The sequence below is a fragment of the Pan paniscus genome, chromosome 7 (genome assembly GCF_029289425.2).
Source record: "Pan paniscus chromosome 7, NHGRI_mPanPan1-v2.0_pri, whole genome shotgun sequence".
NCBI lineage: Eukaryota > Metazoa > Chordata > Mammalia > Primates > Hominidae > Pan > Pan paniscus.
The window spans coordinates 123,317,171-123,335,619 of NC_073256.2; positions in this window are offsets into that span (position 1 = coordinate 123,317,171).

Consider the following 18,449-nt stretch of genomic DNA (forward strand, 5'->3'; position numbering starts at 1 on the left):
AATTGCCAAATGAACTTCAGTTCTTTCTAAAAGCTTGGAGACAAATGGGATCTAATTAAACTAAAGACCTTCTGCACAGCAAAAGAAACTACCATCAGAGTGAACAGGCAACCTACAGAATGGGAGAAAATTTTTGCAACCTACTCATCTGACAAAGGGCTAATATCCAGAATCTACAATGAACTCAAACAAATTTACAAGAAAAAAACAAACAACCCCATCAAAAAGTGAGCAAAGGATATGAACAGACACTTCTCAAAAGAAGACATTTATGCAGCCAAAAAACACATGAAAAAATGCTCATCATCACTGGCCATCAGAGAAATGCAAATCAAAACCACAATGAGATATCATCTCACACCAATTAGAATGGCAATCATTAAAAAGTCAGGAAACAACAGGTGCTGGAGAGGATGTGGAGAAATAAGAACACTTTTACACTGTTGGTGGGACTGTAAACTAGTTCAACCATTGTGGAAGTCAGTGTGGCGATTCCTCAGGGATCTAGAACTAGAAATACCATTTGACCCAGCCATCCCATTACTGGGTATATACCCAAAGGATTATAAATCATGCTGCTATAAAGACACATGCACACGTATGTTTATTGAGGCACTTTTCACAATAGCAAAGACTTGGAACCAACCCAAATGTCCAACAATGATAGACTGGATTAAGAAAATGTGGCACATATACACCATGGAATACTATGCAGCTGTAAAAAAGGATGAGTTCACGTCCTTTGTAGGGACATGGATGAAGCTGGAAACCATCATTCTCAGCAAACTATCACAAGGACAAAAAACCAAACACCGCATGTTCTCCCTCATAGGTGGGAAATGAACAATGAGAACACTTGGACACAGGAAAGGGAACATCACACACCGGGGACTGTTGTGGGGTGGGGGGACGGGGGAGGGATAGCATTAGGAGAGATACCTAATGCTAAATGACGAGTTAATGGGTGCAGCACACCAACATGGCATATGTATACATATGTAACAAACGTGCACGTTGTGCACATGTACCCTAAAACTTAAAGTATAACAATAATAAAAAATAATAAAATTTAAAAAAAAACAAAAAACAAATCTGTACTTGTACCCCCTAAATCTATAAATAAATAAATGAATGAATATTTTAAATAACAACAAAAAAAAGAAGTCAAAAGTGGTACATTTTAAGGATTATATCTTTCATTTCCTATTGAGGATGATTCAAGAAATAGTTCTTGTTGTTGCTGTTATTTTTCCCCAGACAATCTACATGTCATTTTGAACTAAAATCCTACCCTTCCAGTTTGGTGTTATTTGGCAGTGTTGCAGATGAAAATCAAGCATTCTGTTAATTTGTATAATTCACCAGGTTTTACTCTTGTGACTGAATAGGGACCTGTAAACTCCGAACAAGAAATTGTCCATGGATTTAAAACTACACTTATGAGTGAGGTTTTTAAAAAGGGTTACCTTTCTAGATGAAATTAACACTAGGCCAATGTAAAATGATGAGATTATTTCTCTGCAATGATGGTTAACCCCTTTATAAAATTAACTATGTGCTAAGCACTGTTGCAAGCACTTTACCTGTATTATAATTTATGTACTTTTTCACTTGCTCTTATGACAAACATAGAGCAGCTAATCTTTTTGTGCTTCAATTTCTTCATCTTTAAAGTAATAGTAGTAACCACTTCATAGGATTGCTCTGAAGATTAAATTAATTATACAATATGATGTTCTTAGACTAACCCCTAGCAAGTGCTCAGAAGTATTTGCCATTCTTACTGGACTTTAGGGAAAAAAATGTCATTAGATTTCCACCACTGTTCAGAATAAGAACAATAAGTCTAATGATTGCTACTGACCATATAAAAATTTGTATAGAGTGATGACAAGCCATTAAAATCCCGTAACTTGATAATAATTTTTCTTAAGTACATTAGCCTTTAATTCTATGCCCACCAAGCAATGTTTGAGAGTTGCCACATTTTGGGAAATTCACAAATACTCATATGTGGAAATAAAACTGCATACTTCTGAATAACCAATGAGTCAATGAAGAAATTAAAAGGTAAAAGAAAAATATCTTGAGACAATACCTAGTTTGTTAAGAGTTTTTAACATGAGGAGATGTTGAATTTTATCAAAAGCCTTTTCTGCATCTACTGAGATAATCTTATTGTTTCTGTCTTTAGTTCTGTATACAGAAGTAAATGAATTATATTTATGTATACAGAAATAAATGAATCACATTTATTGATTTGCTTGTGTTAAATCAGCCTTGCATCCAAGAGATAAAGTCTACTTGATCGTGATGAATTAGCTTTTTGATGTGCTGCTGGATTCAGTTTGCAAGTATTTTGTTGAGGATTTTTGCATCATTTCATCAAGGATGTTGGCCTGAAGTTTTCTTTTTTTGTTGTGTCTCTTCCAAGTCTTGGTATCAGAATGATGCTTGCCTCATAGACTGAGTTGGGGAGGAGTCACTCCCTCCTCAATTGTTTGGAACAGTTTCAGCAGGAATGGTACCAGCTCTTCTTTGTATATCTGGTAGAATTCAGCTGTGAATCCTTCTGGTCCTGGGCTTCTTCTGGTTGGTAGGCTATTTATTACTGATTCAATTTCAGAGCTTGTTATTTGTCTGTTCAGGGAATCAATTTCTTCCTGGTTCAGTCTTGGGAGATTTTATGTATCCAGAAATGTATTCATTTCTTTTAGGTTTTCTAGTTTGTGTGCATAGAGGTTTTTGTAGTAGTCTCTGACTAGATTTTGAAGAAACATACCTCAAAATGATAAAAGCCACCCATCACAAACCCACAGTTAACATCATCTGAATGGACAAAAGCTGGAAGCATTCCCCTTGAAAATCAGCACTAGACAAGTATGCCCTCTCTCACCACTCCTATTCAAAATAGTATTGGAAGTCCTGGCCAGAGCAACCAAGTGAGAGAAAGAAATAAAGGGCATACAAATATTAGAAGAGGAAGTCAAACTATTCCTGTTTGCAGATGACACTATTCTATGTCTTGAAAACCCCACAGTCTCTGCTCAAAAGCAACTTCAGAAAAGTCTCAGAATACAAAATCAGTGTAAAAAATACTACCATTGCTACACATCAACAACAACCAAGCCGAGAGCCAATCAGGAATACAATCTGATCACAACTGCCGCAAAAAGAAGAAAGTACCTGGAATTACAGCTAACCAGGGAGGTAAAATATCTCTACAATAAGAATTAGAAAACACTGCTCAAAGAAATCAGAGATGATACAAACAAATGGGAAAACATTACATGCTCATGGATAGGAAGAATTAATATTGTTAAAATGGCCATACTGCCCAAAGAAATTTACAGATTCAACACTATTCCTATCAAACTATCAATGACATTTTTCACAGAATTGGAAAAAACTATTTTAAAATTCATATGGAACCAAAAAAGAGACTGAATAGCCAAGGCAATCCTAAGCAAAATGAACAAAGCTGGAGGCATCACATTACCAAACTTCAAACTATACTACAGAGCTACAGTAACCAAAACAGCATGGTACTGGTACAAAAAACAGACACATAGACCAACAGAACAGGATACAGAGCCCAGAAGTAGCCCCCTACACCTACAATTATCTGATCTTCAACAAAGCTGACAAAAACAAACAATGGGGAAAGAACTCCCTTTTAAATAAATGGTGCTTGGTAAAGTGACTAGCCATACACAGAAGACTGAAACTGTACCCATTCCTTACATCATATACAAAAATCAACTCAAGATGGATTAAAGACTTAAATGTAAAACCCAAAGCTATAAAATCCCTGGAAGACAACTTAGCCAATACCATTCTATACATTGGAACTGGCAGAGATTTCATAATATAGATGGCGAAAGCAATTGCAACAAAAGCAAAACTTGACAAATGGGATCTAATTAAATTTTAAGAGCTTCTGCACAGGAAAAGAAACTATCAACAGAGTAAATAGACAACCCACAGAATGGGAGAAAATTTTTGCACATTTTGCATCTGAAAAAGGTCTACTATCCAGCAACTATAAGGAACTTAAACAAACTTACAAGAAAAAAACAACCCCATTAAAAAGTGGACAAAGGACAGAACAGATACTTTTCAAAAAACACATGCGGCCAAGAAGCGTGTGAAAAATAGCTCAATATCAATGATTATTAGATAAATGCAAATTAAAACCCAAAGAAATATCATCTCACACCAGTAAGAATGACTATTATTAAAAAGTCAAAAAAATAACAGATGCTGGAGAGGTTGTGGAGAAAAGCGAATGTTTATACCCTGTTGGTGGGAGTGTAAATTAGTTCAACCATTGTGGAAAAGCAGTGTGGCAATTCCTCAAAGAGCTAAAAACAGAACTACTGTTTGACCCAGCAATCCCATTACTGGGTATATACCCACAGGAATATAAATCATTCTATTATAAAGACATATGCATGTTTGTGTTCATCACAGCACTATTCACAATAGCAAAGACATAGAATCAACCTTAATGCCCATTCGTGATAGACTGGAGAAAGAAAACGTGGTACATATATACCATGCGATACTGTGCAGCCATAACAAAGAATGAGATCATGTCCTTTGCAGGATCATGGGTGGAGTTGGAGGCCATTATCCTTAGCAAACTAACCCAAGAACAGAAAACCAAATACTGAATTTTCTCATTTATAAGTGGAAGCTAAATGATGAGAAAACATGGACAGAAAGAGGGGAATAAGAGACACTGGAGCCTATCAGAGAGTGGAGGTTGGGAGGAACAGAAAAAAATAATTATTTAGTACTAGGCTTAGCACCTGGGTGATGAAATAATCTGTACAACAAACCCCTGTGACATGAATTTACCTATATAACAAACCTGCACATGTACGTACCCCTGAACCGATAATAAAAGTTTTAAATAATAACAATAACAAATACGTTTTATAAACAATATATTGCTATTTTAGAATTTAAAAAATCTTGAGACAAATGAAAATAGACAACATATCAAATCTTATAGGCAGCACAACTCTAAATACATCATTTACATCATAGTCTATGTGAATAAAGTCTGTGTGGATTGTGCAATGAACAACCTGCACACCCGTGTGTGGCAGCCCTGAGTCTCATGCACTCATTTGGAACTCACCCAAAGGTAGAATAACTACTGGACTTTCTGGTTAATGAGTTTGATTAATGTGATTCAGTCCTCCAAATTCTTACCATTTCTAAATGAGCTGATGAGATAAAGTTACTAAATTTTAAAATGTGAGCAAAGAATTGTTATTTCTTAGTGACTCCACTGAACTAATAATAATACTCTGAGGCCCAGCCTGAACATCAAGCCTGGTTCTCACTCTTCATCATTAAAAATGATTTTATTATTATTTTCACAAAGTTATTAGCAAACTTTTACTGAGCCCCACCTATGTACACTCACTGGCTTAGGCCAGGTCTTGGGTTGATGGACATAGAAAAAAATGTGGAACTTACTGTCTAAAGTGTCATCATCCTTGGTTAAACACATATAACAGAGACTGTGTCTAAGTGGGGCAGGTAACTGCTACCCCTCCAATGTCTCTTAATGGGGACTCTATGGAATCTGGGGTGAGATGATTCTTCACCATATAAGAATGTTCCACATACATGGATAGGATCCCTAGCCTTCTGACTGTAAGTTCAAGTAGCAAGCCTAGTAAGGGAGACAACTAGAGTGCCCCTAATGATTTTCCAAACATTCCAGTTGGGAGGGGAATGGTACCATTTTCCTTGAGCCCTCATCCTCTACCCACTGAGAACTTACGGGCTAGAAATTCATTCATAGTCTGCAATAACTTAATTCTCAAATGCACAGAGAAAAGGAGAAAACCATGATTCTTTTTTGGTATCTTCCCCTTGGGTGATTTGATAATAAGGCTGGATCATAATGTAGTTTTTTTGCTTTTCCCATTAAGTGAAGTGTTTTACCACAGTTTTGAACTTGTATGGTTAAAGCAATGTTACGACTTTCTTTTCTGCATTCAAAATCTTCCATCTTTACTTATTTGCTTAATTTTTATGTAAAATCATTAAATTTAATGTCAAATATGATGTGATAGAAAATATAAGTAATGGTGTTGATTGGTATTTAAGGTTATTTAATTCTATGACAAACAATGCTTATTGGGGGCATACTATTATTTATTGATCATTCATCTGTTTTCCAAGTAAAGATTACATTTTATTTTATTAACATATGGCTTTATACCAATGTTCTTCATGACTTTTTGCCTTTTCATTTTCTCTTCCTATTTTTTCTTTTATTATATTTTCTTTTTGCTTTTTTGATTATTTTTTCATTAAACTTTTAAAAAAGTATGAGCCAAATGTATAGATAAAATTGAGCAAAGATAAATAATTATGTGAAATATTAAATATTTGGGTCCTTTTTCACTCATTCAGAATATCAAGTTGGTAACCCTGAGATAAAGCACTTAATCTTATTTTGTTTTCATCAATAAGCAAATATCTTAATTTGTATCTGCCACATGGGGATATTAATACCTGTACCAAGATTTGTTCCTTGGGATAAAGAACTTAATCCCAATATTGTGCTTTGACCATTGAATAGACAAATTCTGCATATAGTAAACTTACATTTATAAAAATGAGTTAAACATAATTGTATTTATCCTTGCACCATAGATTGTTTGCATAAATTGTTTGAATCAGATGCATGGTTGCTCTGTCAGCCACAATTTAATGCACAAACTGAAAAGATAACGTTGAAAAGATACACATATATAAACTACCACTGCTTCGTGCTTTTCTTTGTCAGCTTTCTAATTACTTGGCTATTGCTGAATGAGCAAATGCTTAAAGACCATTAATTTTCTTCTGCTATTACTTTCTAATACATTTCAGTAAAGCTTATAATTTTCTTGTCTAAATGTTTCAAGTATTAGGAACTGCTGCTGAAATTGGAATGATAACATAAATAGCTGGGAAAATTATCGCAGTAACCGGAGCTCATTTGTACTTACTAGCATTCATCACAAGCAAATTTGTTCTAACAGCTAACAAATGTCAGTGACCAAAAACTAAAGCATATTATGTTCCTTTAATTCTTTGCTTTCAATTCCTGGTGTGCTAAGGAAATTGCACTAGCTTCAATTTTAGCTTTTCATTGGTTTTATGAGATATATTAAATTTGGAGCTAATTACAGGTATTTTTAAACAACTCATGTAAACTATTCAAATTATAGTTAACATGTGGATTATCACAGTTTACGAGATAACACTTTCTTTGTTATTTTGATATTTTCCAAATATGAGATGGGCTGTAGCAATTTTCAAAGTGCCTTGTTCCTTCCTGAAGGATGTTGTTACGTAAATCTCTGTCTAATTTGTCACCATGCATCTAAACTTTATCCTCAGATTGGTTTCTGTTCTTTTGTAATCTGTCTTGTGGTTTAGAATTAAGGAAAATGTCTTTCATTGAGTACAGGGTAAGGGTGTTTTAAAGAAAATTTACCTTTTTGATTTCCAGATTTCAGACAAATCACAGGGAAATCAAATATTTGGATGAATAAAACTGGTACATTTTTCCTAAATACCTACACGATAACTTCTTAGAACTGATTGGCTTGGATGAAAAATTCAGGGATTCTAAAAGCATTTTCAAGCATACAGGTGTGCATGTTTTTACTCTCTTAAATTCATCTGCCACTTAGCAGTCATCTAATTTGTATTTGCAGAGGGAGAAGATATAATTGAATAGGTAAAATATAGGTTCTGGATTTGTTCAGTGTTTCTATTGTTTACTAGCTGTAGAATATGTGACCATTTATTTAACCTCGCCTAACAGGTTTCTGTTTATATATAATATACAGAAGGTGTGCACCTACCTCGCTGGGTTGTTGAAAGAAGTAAATGACCCAATGCTCAGTAATGACTTAGCACTGCTCTTAGCACAATAGTGCTAAAAAATATTAGAACAGGCCAGGCGCGGTGGCTCATGCCTGTAATCCCAGCACTTCGGGAGCCCGAGGCAGGCGGATCACGAGGTCAGGAGATCGAGACCATCGTGGCTAACACGGTGAAACTCCGTCTCTACTAAAAATACAAAAAAACTAGCCGGGCGAGGTGGCGGGAGCCTGTAGTCCCAGCTACTCAGGAGGCTGAGGCAGGAGAAAGGCGTGAACCCGGGAGGCGGAGCTTGCAGTGAGCCGAGATCAGGCCACTGCCCTCCAGCCGGGGCGACAGAGCGAGACTCCGTCTCAAAAAAAAAAAAAAAAAAAAAATATATATATATATATATATATATAAACATAGATAATGATAATCATAATGCTCATAACAGAATACTCAAAGGGCAGAGAGAGGCTGGAAGTTTTTTCTTTCTCTATCAGTCTGTAACATTGACATGATTCAGCTCTAAATGATTCTAGTGTACGAGTCTCTTCACCCTAAGCTTCTAGGTTTTCAGAAAGGGAGTATTATCAGCCCAGTAAAGGTCAGGGATGTACCCGAGTCCATCAGCTACGGCCAAAGGACAGAGTCATGGACTACTTTCCTTACTGCTGCAGTTCTGCTCCTATGTTTCAAGACTATTTCCATAAAAAGCAGGAAGGATTGACAACTCAGTTGCCACCCCTAGAGAACTATCTATTTCTTTTTGTTGTGGTGTTAATTTCAGGTAGCAATCCTATATTTTATTTGGCTTTGGACTAATTCTTGTTTAATGTTTTAAATTAATAACCTAAAAGAGGGGACATATTAGCTTTTGCACTTGGTGACAGGTTATGTGTTGGTATAAAGGAGGGTTGTAGAATGACCGAACTGAAAAATAAGGTTAAAATACATTTTATATTACTGAGTTAAAGAATTGGGACAAACCAATGTATTATAAAACACGTGTTGTCATAGTAACATCATTAGGAAAAAAAAATAGGGTGGATTAGGATTTTCATAAAATGTGGCCTAAAAGTTTTATGTTCCCATCTGTTTCAGATATAATATTTAATGCTTATATTAAATATACTTGTTTACAGTATTCTAGGAAATTATTTTAAGTAAAATAATGAATTTAAGTTATGAAAACAACTCAGTAAGAGTTGAGAAGCAGCCCATTGATCCAATCTACCTCCTTGATTAATATTCAAACAAATCATCTCTGTCTCAAAATTTTGTAAGGTCTCCAAGTTTCAAACATTTCATAGATTGACATGGTGATATATTTGAATTTGAAAATCCTCTTGCCAGTAAAATAAATAAAAAGAGTAACAACATGAACAAAAAACTATGATTTTATTCTATCAATGTAGAATTAGTTTTATGTCAACCAAGAAATTCTTAAAAGTAATAAAAGTTTCAATAAAGATTGAAAATTATGTTTATTAGATTAAACCTGAATTCAGATAATTAGCATCAAAATGGTATATCTCTATAGCTATACCTAGCTATTGCTAAGCAATTGGCCATGATGGTCATTAACAATGATAAATATCATTAAAATGGCTAATTAATGACAAGCAGAATAAAAAGTACAGACATATAAACATATCAAATAAGTATAAAAACTTTTTTTCTGATTTGCAAGAAGTAAAGTCAAATAGCATGAAAAATGAGGTCAAATATTTTTGGTAATGGATTTGTCAAGTTCTTATTACTGCAGACTATAAATAATAATAAACACTTAGCACTTGATCTCTGCTTAGCACTGTGCAGGTCTTAATGCTTTTACACAATTGCATGTTACCATTTTACATGAGAGGAATATGAGGCACATAAAGGTTAAATAGCTTGCCTTTGACCACATTACAAGAGAAGAAGGTGCTATTTGTGTCCAGGACATCTTTCTCCATAGCCTATTCATGTAACTTCATCTTTTAAGATTATTCAGAATATACTCAACCAAATTAAAATAACACACATCCAGCAAATGTCAGCAAGGTGGCAGAATAGGCTTTCCAACACTTGACTCCAGAACAAACATCAATTTGAACAACTATCCATGTTTGAAATACCTTAATAAGAGTTAAGGAAACCAGATGAGAAATTACAAGCACATGGGTGCAGCAACAAAATAAGAAAAGATTCACTGAACAGGGTAGAAGAAAGATTTACCTAATCCATATCACTCCTCACCCAACCACAGACAGTACAGGGTGGAGAGAAAAACCCCTCACTTGTGGGTAGGAGAGAGATGTAAGCAATAGATTTTGCCTCAGACCCCACCAACAAGTTCACCCCTGTAAAACCCAGTACGAAGAATACCCATGGCCCCAAACATCAGGCTGGTACCCATGGACTGAACCTCCAGGCCTGCCCAAGCACCAGGCCAGACCATGCAGCTCCAGACCCCAGGCCCATCTGACAGACTCAGTCTCCTAGCCTCCCACCACCAAACCAATGCCAGCCATTAGACCAGCCCCAGTGCAAAGCCTGCCCCAGACCTTCCCAATCCTCACATATTCAGGATCTAGTCCTGCCCTAGTTTCCAGAAAATCCCAGAACCAGGTCATTCCACATAGCTCCAGCACCAGGTTAGCACCCATACCCTCAGGCATCAGATTAGCATCCATGGACATAGACTCCAGGCCTGCCCAGTGTCAGGCCAGTCCCTGTAGACCTATCCTTTAGGCCAGCCCCTGAGACTCCACCATCCATCAGACCCAGAGTCAATGTCCTTCCCAGGAGGGCCCAGAACTGAGCCAGCTCCCATTAACCTAGGACCCTGGGTCTGCTCCTATAAACCCAGGACCCAAGCCAGCATTCACAGACCTAGCCTCCAGGCCAGCATGTGCACACTTAGCCTCCAGGTTGGCCCCTGCTGACCCAGGATGGTTCCCACAACCCCAGTCTCCAGGAAAGCTTACCTAGCTCCAGACACCAGGCCATCACTCATGAACAGGGTCAAGAGCATTCTGCATGGACCCAGGCTCTACACCAGCCCCAGTGTACCATGCCAGCCCAGGATACAGGCCAGTCTCAATAACCCAATAATTCAGTGACCCCCCCAAGGACAATGTCTGCTTCAGCAGAGCCGGGGCACAGGTTCACCCCAACAGACCTTGATGCCAGGGTAGGCCTCCTAGACTTTTGCTTCAGGACTACCCCTGAGACTGAGCCTCCAGGTCAGCCCCCATGAACCCAGAACCCAGTGGACTCAGGTTCTAAGTCTCTCCCACTGACCTCTGGTGCAAGGGACATTGCAGCACATAGTTGACCACTACAGACTCAGGCTCAAAGCATACCCAGTGCCAGATTAGCCCCTGGAGAACTAGGCTTCCAGACAGCTTCCACTGATATAGCCTCAATACTACTGCTATGGACCAATCCACAAGTCCACCCTAGAGCAGCTGAACTCTAGGGCAAACTCTGTGGACTCAGGTAACAGGCCTACCCACCTGCCGAATGCATCACCAGGCCAACCTGCTCAAGGACTCCGGAAGCAAGCTTTCCCATAGATCATGTTAGACAGCCTACCCAGAATGTCTGGATGGGCAAATGGGGAAGGGCTTTCCCACAGAAAGCCAGCATGCAAAGACTGAAATAAGTACCTGATATTTCAAATGCACAGACATCAATACAAAGCCACAAGGATCAAGAGCAATCAGAAAAATATGAGACCACTAAAGTGATTTCACGCAAAATAAAGTACCTAACTGATCCTAAAGAAATAGTGAAATATGAAGTGTCTGACAAAAATTATTAAAAATAATTACTTTAAAGAAGCATAGTGAACTTCAATAAAATACAAAGAAAAGATTAAACAAAATCAGTAACACAATAAATGACCAAAACTAGATATTTAACAGATAAATAAAAATTACACACACACACACACACACACACACACACACACACACGCACACACACCCCAGATAATCTGGAATTAAAACATACAATTAACAAAATGAAAAGTGTAATAGAGAGCATCAATAGCAGAATGAATAAAGCAGAAGAACAAAGCTGAGAACTATTTCAAAATATACAATCAGAGGAGAAAAATAAAAAGGAATGAAGAAAACTTATAAGAATTATGAGATATAATCAAAAAAGCAAACATTTGAATTATAGGAGCTCAAAAAGGAAAAAGAGAAAAACAAAGCTTTTTTAAAGAAATAATTTTCTACAGAAAACATTCTAAATCTGGGCAAAGTTACAAATTCCAGGTACAAGAAGGTCAAAGATCTCCAAACCAATTCAATCCAAGTAAGATGACATCAACATATTTGATAATCAAACTGCCAAATATCAACAACAGAGAGAATATCCTGAAAGTAGCAAGAGAAAAAAAATACATATGAGGGAGTTCAATAAACATATATCTTATAAGAGATATTATAGGCCAGAAGAGAGTGGCATTATATATGTGAAGTGCTAAAAGAAAAAAATACCAACCAATACTGTATCTAGCAAATATATTCTTCAGAAATGAAGGCAATATAAAGACTTTTGTAAACAGACAAAAGCTTAGAGTATGTTACCACTAGACCTGTCATACAATAAATGCAAAAAGAGATTTTTCAAGCTGAAAGAAAAGGATGCTAATTAGTAACAAGAAAACATGTAAAACTATAAGACTAGTAAAAGTAAATACACAAATTCAGAAGACTTTAATCCTGTAAATGGTGGTGTGTAAATCACTTATGTTTTTAGTATGAAGGTTAAAAGACAAAACTATTAAAAGCAATGATAGCTGTAATAATTTGTTAAGGGATTCCCAATATAAAACAATGTAAATTGTGACATCAAAAACATAAAATGTGGAATAAAGTTGGGTAAAAATATTGAGTTTTAAAAATGCAACCAAAGTTAAGTTATGAGCTTAAAATACCCTGTTATAAGATGTTTCATGCAAGCTTCACCTTAATCACATATAAAAACCTATAATAGATGCACAAAGAAAAAGGTAAAGAATCAAAGCATACTACTAGAGAAAAATCACCTAATCATAAAGACAGCAAGAGAGGAAAAAGGGAAGAAATGATTTACAAAACAACCAGAGAACAATTAACAAAATGGCAGTTGTCTTTACCTATGAATACCTACCTTGAATATAAAACCTATGAATACCTACCTTGAATATAAATGAACAAAATTGTCTACTTAAAAGACATAGAGTGGCTGAATGGATAAGCAGAGAAAGGACCCGACTATGTGAAGTTTACAACAGACTTATTTCATGTTTAAGGGCATAGACTGAAAGTGAAGGGATAGAATATTATATTCCAGGTAAATGAAAACCAAAAGAGAGCAGGGGGAGCTATACTTATGTCAAATAAAATACTTTTTAAATAAAAAACTATAAAGAAAGACAAGACCATTATATAATGATAAAAGGATTAATTCGTAAAGAGGATATAACAACTATAAATATTTATACATCCAATATCAGAGCATTTAGATACATAAATCAAATATTCATAGATTTGTATGCAGAGATCAACGGCAATACAATAACAATAGGGGGCTTCAATATCCCACCTTCAGCAATGGACAGATGATCCAGACAGAAAATCATTAAGAAAACATAAGACTTAGCCGGGTTCGGTGGCTCATGCCTGTAATCCCAGAATTTTGGGAGGCTGAGGTGGGCGGATCACCTGAGGTCAGGAGTTAAAGACCAGCCTGACCAACATGGTGAAACTCCATCTCTACTAAAAATACAAAAATTGGCCAGGCATGGTGGTGCATGCCTGTAATCCTAGCTATTCGGGAGTCTGAGGCAGGAGAATCGCTTGAACCTGGGAGGCGGAGGTTGCAGTGAGCTGAGATCGCACCACTGCACTCCAGCCTGGGCAACAGAGCAAGACTCCATCTCAAACAACAACAACAAAAACAACAACAACGACAACAAAAAGAAACCATAAGACTTAAACTATTCTTTAAACCAGATGAATCTAATAGACATATGTAGATTATTCCATCCAACAGCAGCAGATATGCATTCTTCTTAACAGTCCCAGAACTTTTCCAAGGATAGGTCATATGCTAGGTCACAAAACAAGTCTGAACAAACTTAAGAAGACTGGAATAATATCAAGTATATTTCTAACCACACTGGTATGAAACTAGAAATCAGTGACAGGAGGAATTTCAGAAAATTTACAAGTATGTGAAAATTAAACTGCATGTTTTCAAATAACCAATGATTTAATGAAGAAATCAAAAGCAAAATTAAGAATATATTTAGAAAAATGAAAATAGACATACAATACACCAAAACTTATGAAATGCGGCACAAAGAGTTTTAGAGGGAAGTACATACAAATAAAAACCTATATCAAAAAAGTAGAAAGATTTCAAATAAATAACTTAACATTGTACCTGAAGGAGACGGGAAAAAGACCCGAAGGTAGTACAAGAAAGGAAATGATAAATATTAGAGCATGAATAAATAAAATAGAAACTATAAAAACAATATGAAAATCAATGAAACTAAAAGTTGGTTTTTTGAAAAGATAAAATTCACAAACCTTTAGCTGGGACTAAAGAAAAAAGAGAGAAGCATCAGGTAAATAAAATTAGAAAAGAAAGAGGATACATTATAACTGACACCACAGAAATACAAAGGATCTTAAGAGACTATTGTGGACAATTATATGCCAACAAATTGGATAATCTAGAAGAAATGGATAAATTCCTGGACACATAAAACCTACCAGGACTGTATCATTAATAAATGGAAAATCTGAAGTGATCAATAATTAATAAGGAGATTGAATCAGTAATAAAAATTCTTCCATCAAAGAAAAACCCAGGACCTTAGAGCTTCACTGCTAAACATTTAAAGAAGAAGTAATACTAATTTTTCTCAAACTCTTCCAAAAATCAAAGAAGAGATAATGCTTCCAAACTCAATTGATGAATCCTGCATTACCCTGATATTAAGTCAGACGAGAACAATAGAGTAATAAAAATTACAGGCCAATATCCCTGATAAACATAGATGCAAAAATTCTTAACAAAATATTAGCAAACTGAATTCAACAGTACATTAAACAAACCATTCATCATGATCAAGTGGGATTTAATCTAGGAATACAAAGATGTTTCAACATATGCAAATCTATAAAGGTGATACCCTACATTAACAGAATGAAGAAGAAAAACAATACGATTATCTTAATAGATGCAGAAAAAGCTTTGTCAAAATTCAAAATACTTTTATTATAAAAACTTTCACAAAATTAAGTATAGAAGTAATGTGTCTCAGCACAATAAAGGCCATATATGGCAAACTAACAGCTGACATCATACTCAATGTTGAAAAGTTGAAAAGTTTTCCTCTAAAATCAGGAACAAAAGTCCCCATTCTCATAACTTTTAATCAAAATAGTACTGGAAGCCCTAGCCAGAGCAATTGGGCAAGAGGAAAAAACAAAGACATCTGACTTGGAAAGGAAAAAGTTTAAATTGTCTCTGTTTGTAGATAACATAATTTTCTATATAGAAAACCCTAAAAACTGCAACAAAAACTGTTAGAACTAGTAAACAAATAAAATAAAATCACAGAATAGAAAATCAACCTAGAAAGATTAGTAGCATTTTTATACACTAAACTTTATTTCTTAAGAAACCATTAACAATAGCTACCCAAGAAATGCTTAGGAATACATTTCCCCTAGGTGAAAGACCTGTGTATATAGAAAGCTATAAAGCATTGACGAAAAAAATTGAAGACACGAATAAATGGAAAACATCTCATTTTCATGGATTGGAAGAATCAATATTGTTAAAATGTCAATGGTATTCAAAGAGATCTATATGTTCAGTTCAATCCCTATCAAAATTCCAATGTCATTTTTCACAGAGATTTTTTTTTGAGATGGAGTCTCACTGTGTTGCCCAGGCTGGAGTGCAGTGGCAGAATCTCAGATCACTGTAACCTCTGCCTCCTGGGTTTAAGCGATTCTCCCACCTCAGCCTCCTGAATAGCTGAGACTGAAGGTATGCGCCACCACTATTTTTTGTATTTTTAGTAGAGAGAGGGTTTCACCACGTTGGTGAGGCTGGTCTCAAACTCCTGATCTCAAGTTATACACCTGCCTTGGCCTCCCAAAGTGCTGGGATAACAGGTATAAGCCACTGTGCCTGGCCCACAGAGATTTCTTTTTAAAAAGATCAAAATTCGTATGAATCACAAAAGACCATCTTATACTTATAACAGGCTATTTTAAGCTCATAACTTAGCCAAAGCAGTAGCCAAAGCAATCCTGAATAAGAAGAACAAAGTTGAAGGCATCACACTACCTGACTTCTTAAATATATTACGAAGCTATAATTTCAAAAACCAGCACGTTCCTAGCATAAAGGCATATTCATAAGCCAATGGAATAGAACAGAGAACCCAGAAATAAATCCATGCATTTACAGTCAAATGATCTTTGACAGTGGTGCCAAGAATACACTTCGGGAAATAATAGTCTTTTAAATAAATGGTCTTGGGAAAACCAGATATACGCATGCATAAGAATATAAACAAAAAATGGGTTAAAGACTTAAATATAAGGCCTGAAGCTGTAAGAAGACTACTAGAAGAAAACATGGGAAAAAGCTCCATCACATTAGCCTGGGCAATGATTTTTTTGGATATGACCTCAAAATCATAGGTAGCAAAAGCAAAAATAGACAAATGGAATTACATCAAACTAAAAAACTTCCACACAGCAAAGGAAACAACCCCCAGAGTGAATAGATAACCTATGGAATGAAATAAAATATTCACAAATCATACATCTGATAAGAGGTATATATTTATTTTATTGTGGCACTATTCACAATAGCAAAGACTTGGAACCAACCCAAATGTCCATCAATGATAGACTGGATTAAGAAAATGTGGCACATATACACCATGAAATACTAAGCAGCCATAAAAAAGGATGAGTTCATGTCTCTCGTAGGGACATGGATGAAGCTGGAAACCATCATTCTCAGCAAACTATCGCAAGGACAAAAAACCAAACACCGCATGTTCTCACTCATAGGTGGGAATTGAACAATGAGAACACATGGACACAGCAAGGGGAACATCACACACTGAGGCCTGTTGTGGCATGGGGGGAGGGGGGAGGAATAGCATTAGGAGATATACCTTATGTAAATGACCAGTTAATGGGTGCAACACACCAACATGGCACATGTATACATATGTAACAAACCTGCACATTGTGCACATGTACCCTAGAACTTAAAGTATAAGAAAACTATATATATATAAATAGGTATACATTTATATATATATATGAATCAGACAATTTAATACCAAAAACCCCAAATAATTTGATTTTAAAATAGGCACACAAAAAAGCTGAAGAGACATCTCTCAAAAGAAGACATACAAATGACCAACAGACATGTTAAAGAAATACCCAGCATGATTAATCATCAAGGAAATGCAAGTTCTGCAAAATGAAACCATGCTAGGATATCACCTCACACCATTAGAATGGCTATTATTAAAATAAAAAGAATGATAAGTTTTGATGCAGATGTGGAAAAAGGGGAACCCTTGCATACTGTTGGTGGGAATGTAAATTAGTACAGTCATTACAGAAAACTTCATAGTGATTCCTCAAGATATTAAAAATACAAGTACCATATGATCCAGCAATCCCACCACTGGAATATATCCAAAGGAATGAAATTAGTATGTCAAAAAGATATCTGCATGGCTATATTTCTTGCAGTACTATTCACAATAAACAAGGCATGGAGTTAACCTGAGTATCCATCACAGATAAATGGATAAAGTAAATGTGGTACGTATGGAATACTATTTAAACTTTAGAAAGAAGAAAATCCTGTCGTGTGCAACAACATCAATGAACCTGGATGACATTATATTAAGTAAAATAAGCCAGGCACAGAAAGACAAATACTGTATGATCTGACTTACATGTGGGATCTAAAGATGTTGAATTAGTAGAAGCGGACAGTAGAATGGTGGTTACCAGAGGATGGTGGTTGGAGGGACTGGGGAGATGTTACATGACACAAAATTTAAGCTACATAAGAAGAGTAATTCCAAGAGATCTACTGTAAAACATGGTAACTATAGTCAATATGTTGTATTCTTGAAAAAAGAAGAGATATGTGCTATAAATAAATTTAAACAAGGTTTTTTTTTTTTTTTTTTTGAGACGGAGTCTCATTCTTTCACCCAGGCTGGAGTGCTGTGGTGCAATCTCGGCTCACTACAGCCTCCGCCTTCTAGGTTCAAGCAATTCACCTGCCTCAGCCTCAGCTACCCTCCTGTAGCTGGGACTACAGGCACGCACCGCCATGCCTGGCTAATTTTTTTGTATTTTTAGTAGAGACAGCATGTTGGCCAGGATGGTCTTGATCTCCTGACCTCACGATCAGCATGCCTCAGCCTTCCAAAGTTCTGGGATTACAGGCGTGAGCCACCATGCCCGGCCTAAATGAGGTAATTTTAAAAAGTACCGGACCTTGGA